This window comes from Lycium barbarum, chromosome 10 (genome assembly GCF_019175385.1).
Source record: "Lycium barbarum isolate Lr01 chromosome 10, ASM1917538v2, whole genome shotgun sequence".
NCBI lineage: Eukaryota > Viridiplantae > Streptophyta > Magnoliopsida > Solanales > Solanaceae > Lycium > Lycium barbarum.
The window spans coordinates 100,587,753-100,602,749 of record NC_083346.1 but is presented as its reverse complement, the minus strand read 5'-3'; positions in this window follow the sequence as shown (position 1 = coordinate 100,602,749).

Genomic DNA, 14,997 nt, shown 5'->3' with positions numbered 1-14,997 from the left:
TGTGCGACTTTGTGTTAACCTAATTTGCTAAAGTTTCTACAATTTGCTAGTTCATATTAAGTTAAGTAATAAGCCAGAAGTGTTGTACCACAAAATATTTGAGCGATTTACTCAAAAATAATCATATAAATTCATGTAAACGGCATTTATTACTATGACCTTAATCCCAAACAAGTTAAGATATTGTTATTGTAATAAAAATAGAAGTAGAATCAACCGACTTTTTTTCAAAATACTCCCTCCGATCAAAAAGAGTATTTACTTAGTCTTTTTTTCTTGGGTCAAAAAGAGTGCCCAATTATCAAATCAAGAAAGAATCTCTCTATTAAGTGTTATGTGATCAAATCTCAATATCTATTTAATTAGGATAATTTAGTCAAATACTTATCTTTTTTCTAAGAGTTAGTATTTTTTAAGAGTTACATAAATAATTAAGTGGACACTCTTTTTTATTTGAGCGATAGTCACCAAAGAAAAATAGAAGGTTTTGACTTGGTCAGACATTTTTGGACAACGCGTTCTTCATTTTTCATTGAAATTTCTGCAGCTGCCAACGACTTACAAAAGGGGTAAAGTTGACTTCTATTATGGACCTCTTCTTCTTATTTTGATTGGCATGTTTTACCATTCAACAGATTGGAGAAACATTGTCCATAGATCTCGCTTCAAAACTTTGAAATAGTATTTAGGGTTCGTTTGGTTGGAAAATAAGTTATTTCGGAAATAATAATAGTAGGATTGTAATCAGAGGCGGGTTCAGAATTTAGATTCTGTGGGTTCAATCTTAAAATTTTTAGTATTGAACTCATTATATTTTAAAAATTATGGGTTCATATCTACTATATATATAATTTTAATAATTTTTTACACATAAAATTATATTCCGTGTCGAAAGTTGGGGGTTCAATTGAATATCGAGATTGTTTAATTGATATATTTTTATTGGTAAATATTTAGTTGATCATACTAAAAATGAAATATATAGGATATAATATAAAACATGTGTTTGATTTAAATTAGATAAATTGGGATAAACTTTTATTTTCAGTTTTAACCTCGTTTTTGTGTAAAAAGTTTGAGAGAAAAACTTTGGAGAAGTGCAAATATAATATTTTGTTCTTTTGTCTCGGGATTAGTAATACCAAAATTGTAATTTCGCTCTCTCGATTTGGGATAAAAATAATACAAAATTATGATATAACTAATTTCGGGATTGTTAATCCCCGCAATAAAAAACTTAAACAAACATGGGATAAACTAATCTCGTACTTAATCCCATGATTCTAATCCCTTATCGCTCAACCAGACGACCCCTTAGAGATTATTTCAAATAAGTGCATGTTTATCAAATTCATCCATAATTTTAACTTTAATTTTAAAATATGAAATTTGCAGTTTGGAAATCATGTTTAGAAGTTTTCCAAGTTCTTTTAGTCTGTTTGGAAAGCCACCTGGTAATTGGAATTGGTGTAATTACCAGGGTAGTAATTACACAGCCTAGTAATTACATAATATTGTAATTATAACGGTTTGTTTTTCATAATTATTGTGTGATTACAAGCGTGTTGTTTGGTTGCACAAGTATAATTATACAGTTAATTTAATTTAAAAATAAAATTTTAATTATCAAAAATTAAAAATTAACATTTGAAAAATATATTAATTAATAATCCTATATTTGTAACTAATATTGTAAAAAATAATTGATATATATTTTTATTAAATTAATAATATTTTAATTTTAATTAATTTTAAAAATTAAATGCAGACTTTTCTGGATCATGGATGGGATGTTTGACAAAAAAAATTAATATTTATAAATATAGTGCCATAACATTATTTAAATGTTTGACCAAAAATATTTATCAATTAATAGCATGGAATGTGAAATAACAAGTCAATAATACTAAAGCAAATAAATAAAAATAAAAATATAACCTAAATTCAAAATTCAAAAGAAAAAATTTAACATAATACTCTCATGTGAAATTCCAACATAACATAAGTAATTCCAATATAACTTAAGTAAATATATTTCAAAAGAAAGGGAAAATATAAGTCTATAACCTCATTCACAACGAAATTCTACTTTAATAACATCACCTATTATATGTCAAGTTTGTTAATGATTCATTATTTCTAATACTAAGAGGTGTAGTTTCAAAAATTAGAATAATAACACAGTTATGCTAAAAGAATAAAAAAAAATACGAGCAATTACATAGAACCACAAGAAGTAAACGCTGTGAATGAGAAGAAAGGAAATGAAAGAAAATATATTTTTAAAAATACAAATAATAAAAAAGTGAAAACAAAAAAGAAATTAAATAATAGAAATAAAAATGAATTAAAAAAGAAAAAAAGGAACCTTGTAATTACTGGGTGTAGTTACACCCAATTATCAGCCCCCCTTGAGAATTGGAGAGTGTAATAACCCCCTCTCAATTACTCCAATTCCCACCTAACCAAGTAATTCAGGCCAAACTGTGTATTACATCCAATTCCAATTATCTGGTGGCTTTCCAAACAGGCCCTTAAGTTTTCACATAGATATTTTCAGTTATACTTTCATAAACGCAAAGTCAATTCTCAGGTTTTAGGAAACAGATTTGGCACCGACGCCCTTTAACTCGGAGTTATGAATATAGTGTAAACATTTAAGATGTGGAGTATGCATCACTATTACTACTAGTAGTATTAACCTTGCATTTGTTTAAAAAGTTTGGGAGAAAAGCTTTGGAGAAAGGCAAATGTGCATTTTGTTCTTTTATCCTGTGATTATTATTCAGCCTCAACATGGATTAAAAATAATTAATTGTGATACAATTAATCCCGAAATTGTTAATTTCGAAACTGAAAATCCAACTAATCGCAAGATAAACTAATCTTCAATTCAAGGTCGAGATTGAAATCCCTCATCTCTCAAACCGAGTGACCCTTAATTAGTGGTTGTTTCAAATAGGTGTATGTTTATCAAATTTGCCATAATTTTAGCTTTATTATAAAATATGAAATTTGCAGTTTGGAAAACATGTTTAGAAGTTTTCCAAGTTCTTTTAAGTTTTTACAGATAAAATTTCAGTTATACTTTCGTTAACGCAAAATCAATCCTCAGGTTTTAGAAAACAGATCTGGCACCGACTACCTTTAACTCGGAGCTATGAATATAGTGTAAACATTTAAGATATGGAGTATACTAGTACTAGTATTAAGTGCAATTGAATTTCTCATTCACCAACTCAAAATAATAGGGTATGTTTCCAATTAACCATAATAATGTCATCCCTTCAGCGTGCAAGTAATCTAAAAGTGACACGTGTAGAGACATCACTTACCAAGTTTAGCGGTGCCCTTTAATTTTCTTTGATTTTGTTTTAAAAAATGAGAGGAGAAACAATAAAGTTGGGGAAATTACGCTCTATGCCTACTGAGAGAAAATATTTACGCCATACACAATCAAATCTCTCTATAATGGCAGCATTTGTCTGCAAATTTCATGATTGCTATAGGAATGTGCTGTTATGTATGTAGACTGACATTTGATGTTTAGATCTCATTTAACTGTTATAAACAAAAGTACGCAAATAATTATTTTTATGTACTTTATGTGTTACATATAAACGAAAATAATATATTTGTTAATTTTAAAATCCCACTGATTTTCATATCACATTAATTAAAAAATTAAAAACACTAATATATTACTCATAAATCATAGTTGTACCATACCAATAAAAAAACAAAATATAAGGAACATATGCATTTGAAATTAATTGAGAATTTAAATATTTCAAGTTTGACTTAAGAACTTTACAATTGTAGGTTATTTCGTAAATTCCAGTCTCCTAATGATAATATTACGCTTGAATTGACGAAATTTTTTATCCAAACTTTCAGTAAAAGGGAATTCAATAGCTTTCCCTTGAAGACTTTCTAAGAGCTTAACAATTGACTCTTCTATCACAATCGATTCTTCTATCTCACCTCAAGTAACAATTGACTCTAACAATATCTTTTTATTTTTATACATAATATTATATTTCTTACAAAATATGATTACACAATATTTGAGTATGACTGTTATAGAGAAGTAATTTTACAAAGAGTGTACCGCTAGTATGAATGTCATTGTTGTTATAGGTATAATACTGTTATAGAGAAGTAAAATATAACATGAAAAATCGATTCCAGAGAAAATCAGGCCATTATAGTGAAATGTTGTTATAACGAATGACAATTATAGAGAGGTTTGACTGTAGTCCATATTTTGAGCTTGTTTAGTTCATATTTGTATATAAACACCTTTTATATACTATTATACACTTTCAAATAAGGTTGATATATAATGTATAATGCTTTTCTCATATATAGTGTTGTATAATATTGTATAAACTGAAAATATAGCCATGTGGCGTAATATTTTATGTTGGGCTGTATAATTTTTGAAATTTTCCCAAAAAATGTTGAGTTACATTTAAAGTGATTAGCTTTTAGTATGTGTGTTTCAGCGGCAACTGTTATTTCTACTATATTAGAAGCACCGGTTGGTGCTTCTTTCGTCGTCCGTGTGTGGACCCCCCCCCCCCACCAACATAAAAAAAAATTGGGCCCCATATTAAACAGGCCCTAAAAAAAATTGTAAAAAAATAAAAATAAAATTGTGGGCCCCATATTCCACAACATCCCGTATTAAAAAAAATTGTGGGCCCCATATTAAACAACATCCAGTATTAAAAAAAAAAAGTGGAACCCACCACATCCAAACTCACGGGAAAAAAAAGTGGACCCCATATTAACAAAATCAAACAATATTGAAAAAAAAAAGTGAATCCCATATTTAAAAAACAAACAATGTTAAAAAAAAAATGTGGGCCCCGTATTAAACACGATGCGTATTAATAGCAAACACTAATATAATAAAGTTTTAAATACGGAGCACAAACTACAATGTTATATTATTCGTGTTTTGAACATAGTATCTCATATTGACAAAATCAAGCAATATATAAAAAAAAATGAATTCCATATTAAAAAAATAAACAATGTAAAAAAAAAAGTGCAAACTTTGTATTCTTAGCAAACACTAATATAATAAAGTTTTAGATACGGAGCACAAATTACAATGTTATATCAATCATGTTTTGAACATAGTATATATATAAAATAAAAAATAAAAATTGGCCTCATATTAAACAGGCCCATAAAAAAAATTGTAAAAAAAAATAATTGTGGGCCCCATATATATTGACCCCATACTAAACAACATCAAGCAATATATAAAAAAAAAAGTGGAACCCACCATCTCCAAACTCACGGTAAAAAAAGTGGACCCCATATTAACAAAATCAAACAATATAAAAAAAAATAAAAATTGAACCCCATATTAAAAAAAAAATAATGTCAAAAAAGACTTTGTATTCGTAGTAAACACTAATATAATAAAGTTTTAGATACGGAGTACAAACTACAATGTTATATTAATCGTGTTTTGAACATAGTGTATATATATATATATATATATATATATATATATATATATATATATATATATGCATAAAAATAATGCAAATTAATAATGTCAAAAAAAAAGTGCACACCATATTAAAAAATCAAACAATATTCATGTAATTTCCAATATATCTCATTAAGTCAATAATGATGGATTCATTACCGCGTGCGTATCAATCCATTAGTGGGAGCAAATGAAATTATTGTACAGTAACATACTTAAAATACTTATATATTAAAATAAGATAGAATTTAATTACTTTTTCATTTTTTCCTTACCCTAATAAATGTGAAAATAATTGTGGGCCCCATATTAAACACCATGCGTATTTGTAGCAAACACTAATATAATAAAGTTTTAAATACGGAGCACAAACTACAATGTTATATTAATCGTGTTTTGAACATAGTATCCCATATTGACAAAATCAAGCAATATATATATATATAAAAAAAAGTGAATCCCATATTAAAAAAATAAACAATGTCAAAAAAAAAAAATGCAGACTTTGTATTCTTAGCAAACACTAATATAATAAAGTTTTAGATACGGAGCACAAATTACAATGTTATATCAATCGTGTTTTGAACATAGTATATATATATATATATATATATATATATATTATATACATAAAAATAATGCAAACTAATAATGTCCAAAAGGGTGGGCCCCATACTAAACGACACCAAACAATATAAAAAATAAAAATAAAAAAAGAAGAAACTATATAAAGCATGGGTTTAGACCCATGCTTCATCGTCCGTTGTCCCTTTAAAAAAAAAAAGCAAGAAAAAAAGTGGAACTGACCACATCCAAACTCACGGGAAAAAAAAGTTGACCCCATATTAACAGAATCAAGCAATATTAAAAAAAATGTGAATCCCATATTAATAAAACAAACAATGTTAAAAAACAAATGCTTAGAAAATCAAACAATTAAATCAATAATGATGGACTCTTTAGAATAAGGAAAAAATTAATTTCTACTTTGATTCGTTTTAAACATGTAAAATTAATTTAATAATTTGAATTAGAATTATCTAAATCAAAATTTGATAAAAAATAATAAATATTTTACACCGTTAAATTAATCGAATTAAAATTGAAAGTATCAACTGATGCTTAAATATTGCTATTGTTTTATCTCAAAGAGAGGAAAATAGTTTCTTTTTAAACAAGTCTTCTCTTTTAAAAAGTATTAATAAATTTTCGTAGCAAACACGAATAAAATAAAGTTCTAGATACGGAGCACAAACTACAATGTTATATTAATCGTATTTTGAACATAATATGTATATATATATATATATATATATATATATATATATATATATATATATATATATATATATATATATATATATATATTATCATTATCTAAACACAATTACATATACATAAATACACTATAATCCGAAGTGTTGGGCCCGTGCGCAGCACGGGCATAGGCCATCTAGTCTCCCAGAAATCACTTACTTTTGTTATAAGCTGAAAATTAAAGTCCCTAACTAGAAAGAAAAGAAAAGAAAAATGGTTTATTGCAATTCCAAGAGTAGTTAGTAGACACCATAAATTAAATTAAAAAAAGACATAAGAGGTAACTTGGTAATTGGAGGAACTATAAAAAAAAAAAAAATGAGACAGGAAGAAATAAGGGGAAAGAGATAATGAGAAGATTCCAAGATTTATTAAGATTTCCCAATAGAAAAAGTTTTTTCCGTGGAAAAAGGACTCTATCATATCTATTCTTTTTTTTTTTATGAGAAGTTTTGAACTTTTATAAATAAAAAATTATTTTTTTCGGATAAAAATAAAATAATAGCATCTACAATGTAGTTATTAGAAAGTCTTATTTAGGGAGAGATTTTTCTATCAAAAGTTCTTACACTTTCATTTATATTAGTTTTATCATATGTAGGTCAATTGATCAAATCATATTTTATTGCATATTTTAGCATATTTTTCTTTATATCTGAGTTATAGCCTTTTAAGATTTTCTTGATTAGTTTCCGTGTGACTTCCCATTATTACGATCCTAACAACAAAGTTGAGTTACATTTAAAGTGATTTGCTGTTAGTATGTGTGTTTGAGCGGCAACTGTTATCTCCTAGAAATCACTTACTTTTGTTATAAGCTGAAAATTAAAGTCCCTAACTAGAAAGAAAAGAAAACAAAATGGTTTATTGCAATTCCAAGAGTAGTTAGTAGACACAATAAATTAAATTAAAAAAAGACATAAGAAGTAACTTGGTAATTGGAGGAACTATAAAAAAACAAAATGAGGCGGGGAAGAAACAAGGAAAAAGAGATAATAATGAGAAGATTCCAAGATATGTGTGGCATATTCGTAGGAGACACAGTCTAGACAGTCGATACACCACTGTCATGCATTTATATATCACACTCTTTGAATTTACAAGTGACATGTGGAACTATCAGATTTGAATTAAAGCAGTAATCATAGTACATCACACTCTTCGTTGTAATACACAATTAGAGTCCCGAATCTAAAGGGTATAAAAATATACGATATAAATTAAAAGGGGATAGTGAAAATTTATATACCAAAATGGGTATAACGTGAACTGATCCACGTTATACCCAATTTTTTTTTTAATCTGTCAGACAATCACCGAAAAATTAAAAAATAAAAAATAAAATGTATAACGTGGATATTTTGTATAACATGGATCAGTTCACGTTATACAATATCCCATACATTAGGTATATGTTAAAGTCATTTCAGTTTTAGACATGGGCACGAGATGTTCATTAATATCCAATATGTCAAGTCTAAAGAGTGTGCTTCATCTTTGAAGATCATGACTCTAGCTGTGAGTACTCGTACAAATATATTTTGTAAAATGTGGACTGATCCACGTTATACAAAATATATTGTATAATGTGGATCAGTCCACGTTATAATTTCATTAATTTTTTTCTCCCGTTTTATAAATACTTGGTAAGACGTTACCTCTATTTAAATCATATTCGGCTGTGTTTTTAATAAAAATAATTATTGATTTTTTTAATTTTTAAAGCATATAGTTAATTTCAGTGATTAACTCAAATAAATATTTTAACACATACAATAATTAAATATGTGTTATTGATTTTTTTAACACATGCAATAATTAAATATGTGTTATTTATTTTAACATATTTATTTTAACACATGCAATAATTAAATATGTGTTATTGATTTTTTTAACACATGCAATAATTAAATATGTGTTATTTATTTTAACATATCTAATTATTGCATGTGTTAAAATATTTATTTGAGTTAATCACTGAAATTAACTATATGCTTTAAAAAATCGAAAAATCAATAATTTTTTTTTATTAAAAACACAACCGAATATGATTTAAATAGAGGTAACGTCTTACCAAGTATTTGTAAAACGGGAAAAAAATTAATGAAGTTATAACGTGGACTGATCCGCGTTATACAATATATTTTGTATAACGTGAATCAATCCACATTTTACAAAATATATTTGTACGAGTACTCATAGCTAGAGTTATGATCTTCAAAGATGAAGCACACTCTTTAGACTTGACATATTGGATATTAATGAACATCTCGTGCCCATGTCTAAAACTGAAATGACTTTAACATATACCTAATGTATCAGATATTGTATAACGTGGAATATTTTGTAAAACGTGGACTGATCCACGTTATACAAAATATATTGTATAACGTGGATCAGTCCACGTTATACATTTTTTTTTTTTAATTTTTCGGTAATCGCTGACAGATGAAAAAAAAAATTGGGGTATAACGTGGATCAGTCCACGTTATACCCGTTTTGATATATAAATTTTTGGTCATTCTCTTTTGATTTATACCGTGTATTTTTATACCTTTAGGTTCCGGACTCTAAACAATTAGCTAGCATAAAAGGAAACTACTTCGACTAGTAAGCAATAATGCTAGTACTAATTTTAACGACTTTATGGTACATTTCACAAGTATGCAAGAATGTCATCAGTTCATCGCACTGTCATGTCATGTGCATATATGCTCGTATTTTTATTTGCTCTATTACATTTCAGATAGTAACTTCTTGAAGATTTTAGAGTATAGTTCATAAACAGTACCCATTACTGTGTTCATACTCATAGCTCTTCTTTAATTTTTACATATACAGATATTGGTTGAAGTATAGCAAACAAAGACGATTACATTGTCAGGTTAAGATAATTACATGTAAAATTTTATGCTTTAATTTGTAACCTATTAAAATCGTAACTAACCAACTACATGGATTAAACTATACGACGTTGATAGGGAAATTCTTTGTTTACACTCACTACAAGAAAAAATATATTTGGCAACAAAATTATTTTTGTTGCCATAGATTGATTATTGTTGCAAAAAGTACTTTTGACAACAATTTTTTTTTTGTTGCATAGACTTTTCCCAACGGTTGTTATTGCAACAACGTGCAACAACTTTTTTTTTGTTGCCAAAAATACTTTTTGCAACAATAATCAATACTATGGCAACAAAAATAATTTTGTTGCCAAATATATTTTTTCTTGTAGTGAGTGTAAACAAAGAATTTCCCTATCAACGTCGTATAGTTGGGGCAAGAATAAGCAAATCCAAGATACCGTGGCTTCACAACAAATGTAGAAATATCTCATTTGCAAATGGAAAAATGATATGTTAAATGTTAAATTTTAAATATTAGAGGAGTATTACCCATGTTCATTGTTCCACAGCTAATTGCGCATCTTCTGCCTGGTCGCCGTAACATGCACTCACATGCCGTGAAGTGGTTTACAAGTCGTTTGGATCATCTATAGAGGGAAAGCCAAATAAAGATATATATATATATATATATATATTTCATTTTAGGGTTGGAGATCAGAGACTTGTTATAATAAATGGTAAAATATCAAATATACATTGTATTTATAAAGTCATCAGACATAGACTGGATTTTTTGAGATAAGAGGGAAAGGATATTTATAGTCTAAAGGCGAATATTCTCTCCGTTCGCTTTTACTTGTCCAGTATTTTAAAAATATATTTTTACTTTTGTTTGTCACTTTTACAATATCAAGATATGACAATTTTTCATTTTTTGTTTTACCTATAGTATTAAATACTTATTTCAAATTGAATAAAAATATGCACCAATTAATATAGGTACATTAATAAATTATGCAATCCATTTATTATTTTTTAAGGATATGCATAATCAAAAATGAATAAATAAATGTAAACGGAGGAAGTACATAAATAAACGTTTAAACTTGTTCAGATCTTACACCTAGCCAATGACAGAGCCATAGATTTATATAAAGGGATTTAAATAATACGGACGCACTAACATGTCATACATAGAATTTGATAGGTAACCCTAAAGCAATTTTTGAACATTTTTGTCACTAAGGCCAAGCATTTTAAAATTGCTTTTCGTTTTGGTACTTGAAAAAGATTAATACAAAAACATCTTAAATTCTTTCATAAGCTACACTATTCAAATTTGTTAGGAGAAAAAACTCCACGTCCTTAAGTGCATCTTCCTAAATTAGTAAATCTTCTGGATTGCCTCCCTTCAAATATGTGTTATAATGGTCTGCTTAGCTTCCGATAGATATTTGCAATATTCAATAAAAGCATTGAGAGAATGATATTGTATGTCCTCCCCGGCGATAAGCTTGAAAACAAATAAGTAGTCAGTTTCCACTTTCAGTTCTTTATAACCTTTGTCTATTACTAATCTGAGTTCTTGTCTGATACTCCATAATTTTGTAATGAGGTTTGAAGTAGGCTAGTACACCAGCAACAACTTACCTTGATCATCTCGAAAGATCCTTCCAAAAACAGCATCTCAAGTTTGAGGCTTGACACTGACACACTGTCATAAATATTTAGTATTTTCTTTGTTCCAATTTATGTGATACACTTTTTTTTAATCTGTCCAAAAAAAAATGATACGTTTCTATATTTAGAAATAATTTAACTTGAAACTTTCTCTTTTACCCTTAATGAAATGATTTACAGCCACACAAATATCTATAACTTGTTTTAGACTACAAATTTCAAAAGACTTCTTTTATTTCTTAAACTTCATGCTTAGTCAAACTATATCACATAAATTGTGACGGAGGGAGTATAATCTTTCCTACACAAGCGGAAAACTAAGTTATTAGTTTGACCAGTTTAGATAAAAAAGTCTGACGACGAAATGCACCATCGATTTCCAGAGCATAATCACTAATTTGTTTGCATATAAGTTCAATAGATATAGACAATTCATTTCAATTAAATTAATTTCTATTGCTCTTTCAATACATAAAACATTTTTTTTTTTTTAAAAAGTGTAGCACTACATGAGGGTTGCCAGACCTTGTGTATAATATCATCAAGTCATTCAAGCATTGACTTGGTATTCATAGCAACAATCTCCTTTGGTGATATGAACTTGTTCCATATTTGCATAGACTTTGTCAAAATAGTTTTCTGGAAAATATTTTTAGAGAGAAGCAGTTTGTGTTTGAGTAATTCATTGGAGAAATACTTTTTTTTAGTAATTGATAAACTGATTGTTTTTGACTAATTTTTTAAAAAAGTGCTTTCGCGTGACAAATTATGAAAAAGACGTATTAAGGTTCATTTTACAAAATACATATTATTTAAATAAATAAATAATCTGTATAAGAAAGACTTCAATACAGGAGAGTTTCTAAAAGGAATAATATATTTAAAATTGGGGTGGGTCATTTAGTTTTGAGCTTGACACGTGTGTCCTCCATTAAAATAAATGGCAAATTTGTATCAAACTATAACGGGAGGGGTATATTTGGATCGAAAATATAACAGGAGAAGTATAATTAGACCGAAAATATTATCTAAACTATCTGATAGTACAGGGGTATATTTAACCCTTTTTCGTAATTAATAAATATCTAACCTTATATACGTAATATAATTTTCTGGCGAACATGATTTAATTGAACCCCTTATATGTACAAACTAGCTCTGACACTACACTTAGCCACCTAAATTATAATAATGACTTATTAAACGCTTGATATACGTTCTAATTATGTTTATTAAGCACATGTCGTTGACATGACTAGTAACATAAATGTCACATATATTGAGCGCTTGAACATATAACCTTTTCTCTTTTATGTGTCTATTGGTATATTAATGCAAAAACTGAACCTTCATTTTGAGTTTTAATACCCCATTTCATGCTTTGAGACATGGTATGACTCAATAGTATCATTTGGGACTTATAATCATAGTGCGGGAACTCGATGCGTTTTAACATATTTAAAACTTAAAATCATTGTTGTTATAATTCTGAACCTGGTATGTCAGAAATGCTAGCCCCAAGTCGCATTTGCAGAAGCTGAGCTGTAAGTGTCGCTTTTGCGATTGATCGGTTGCAAGTGTGATTGTCTTACCTTTGCAATGGGCTAGGCTATATCTAAGTTCACATTTGCAGAGTGTTGGCCGCATTACGGTGATGGCGTCGCAAATGCGACAATCATCTGGGAGTGTAAAAAGGTTGATTTTCTGGATTGTTATCACTGTTCCATCTTTTTGGATATTTTAAGCTCGGTCTAAGGTTATTTTATAAGAAATTCGAACATACGTTGGGGTAAGTGATCTAAACACTCTCCTATAATTATATCTTGATTACCTATGAATTTGAGCCGTTAAGCATGAATTTAGAAGTGAAATTTAGAGATACTTGGATTACGCCATAGAATTGATAAATTGATGTTTAAGCATGTAAATAAACTCAAAATGAAAATCTAATTATAGATTTGGACTCATGGGGTTAGGGGTTATTGAAAAATGTACATATTATTTCGAAGTTTGACCATGCGTGCTCTTGGTTTTGGGCAATTTGCACGACTGCCCTTATTCGGGGATGGTCTTTAATTTTTGCCCTTCGCTAAAAATTTCTTAGTTTCGGGTTCGAACCATCGCTCAGTTAAAAATTAAAAAAAAATCGCAAGGTAAAATTTAGATTCGCAAGGAAACTCTACCTTAAGGCAGAATTTTGCTACCTTCAAGCAGAGTTTCAAACTCTACTAAAGGCAGAGTTTTGCCTTCGGGCATAGGCATAAGGCAAAACTCTAACTTAAGGTAGAGGTTTGCATTAAGACAATTTTTTTTTTATTTTTTTTACTCAGTTGGAATTTTGTAAAACTCTGCCTAAAGGCATAACTTTTGCCTGAATAGGCCTAATTTTGCTACGAAACTCTGTCTTGCGATTTTTTCTTATTGAGCCGAGATTCGAACCTCAAACCTCATGGTATTAGGCGAAGGGCAAAATTAAAGACCAGCAATTTGAGGGGCAAAAATTAAAGACCAGTGCCTTTGAAGGGCAATCCGCACAAAAAAAATGCATGGTTTTTGGATTGTCTTGTGATTGACCCTGACTAAGATCACATATTAAATTATATACTTGAGTTCAATAGCATTGTTTGACTTCGTTAAGTATTCTTTTGGCTAGAGTTAAGCCGTTTAGATGTTTTGGAGCATGGAAAAGCAATCTTGAAGGGTTTACTTGTAGTCAGACCAATTGAGACTTTAACCTCTATAGGATTTTTTTTTTTCCAAATTAATAATGTTCTGAGTGTATAGTATGTGCAAGGATAACGTATATATGGAGTGATGAGCAGCGATTGGCTAATGAGATTACTTGAATGCTAATTTTTGTGCATTATTTGCTATATATGTATGGTGATTATCTGTGTAAATCAATAAAGCCTTGTAGATGACTTAAATCTGTTTAGATGCTAGAGACAGACATAATGGAATTAAATTAAATTCCATTAATTTAATTAATGAGATTAAAAATTTGAAGGTAAAAATGGGGTGGACTACACATTTTTTCGGGCATGTAATTGGAAAATACCCTGAGTTTGTAAAGTAATTAATAAATAGTTATTAATGTAGAATATCTGGATAAAGTTACCCTCACTAAAATGTAGAAAACTTCAGCATAATGTACCGGAGTTTGAATTTTTAAAAGTAAAACTCTAATACATTGTATCGGAGTTCATGAAAATATGTTGGAGTTAAAAAAAATACTAAAAATTAAGAAAAATATATCGGAGACTCCAGTAAAAATGTCGGGCTTCGAAAATTCACCCCAACAATCATATGGTATAGTTGATCCTCAATTCCATCTTTTTTATTCGCCTTAAAAGATGTGATTTTCTTTGCTGATGTAACAATCAAGTCTCTAGCATGCAATTCCAGGATAATTTGAATCTGAACTTTAGTCTCATGCAAGATGAATCTAGAATTTTTGGAACATGGGTTCACCACTAAAAAAAAAAAAAGGAAAAAAATATATTAAGTGAGACTTGATCCTTAAGACCTCTAAGTAAATAACTCAACCTTTAACCAAGTGCAACATTTAGCTTTTTTGTAGCATGTGTTCTAACAAATAGTATTATACTAATTTTAGAAAATATATACATAAAATACTTA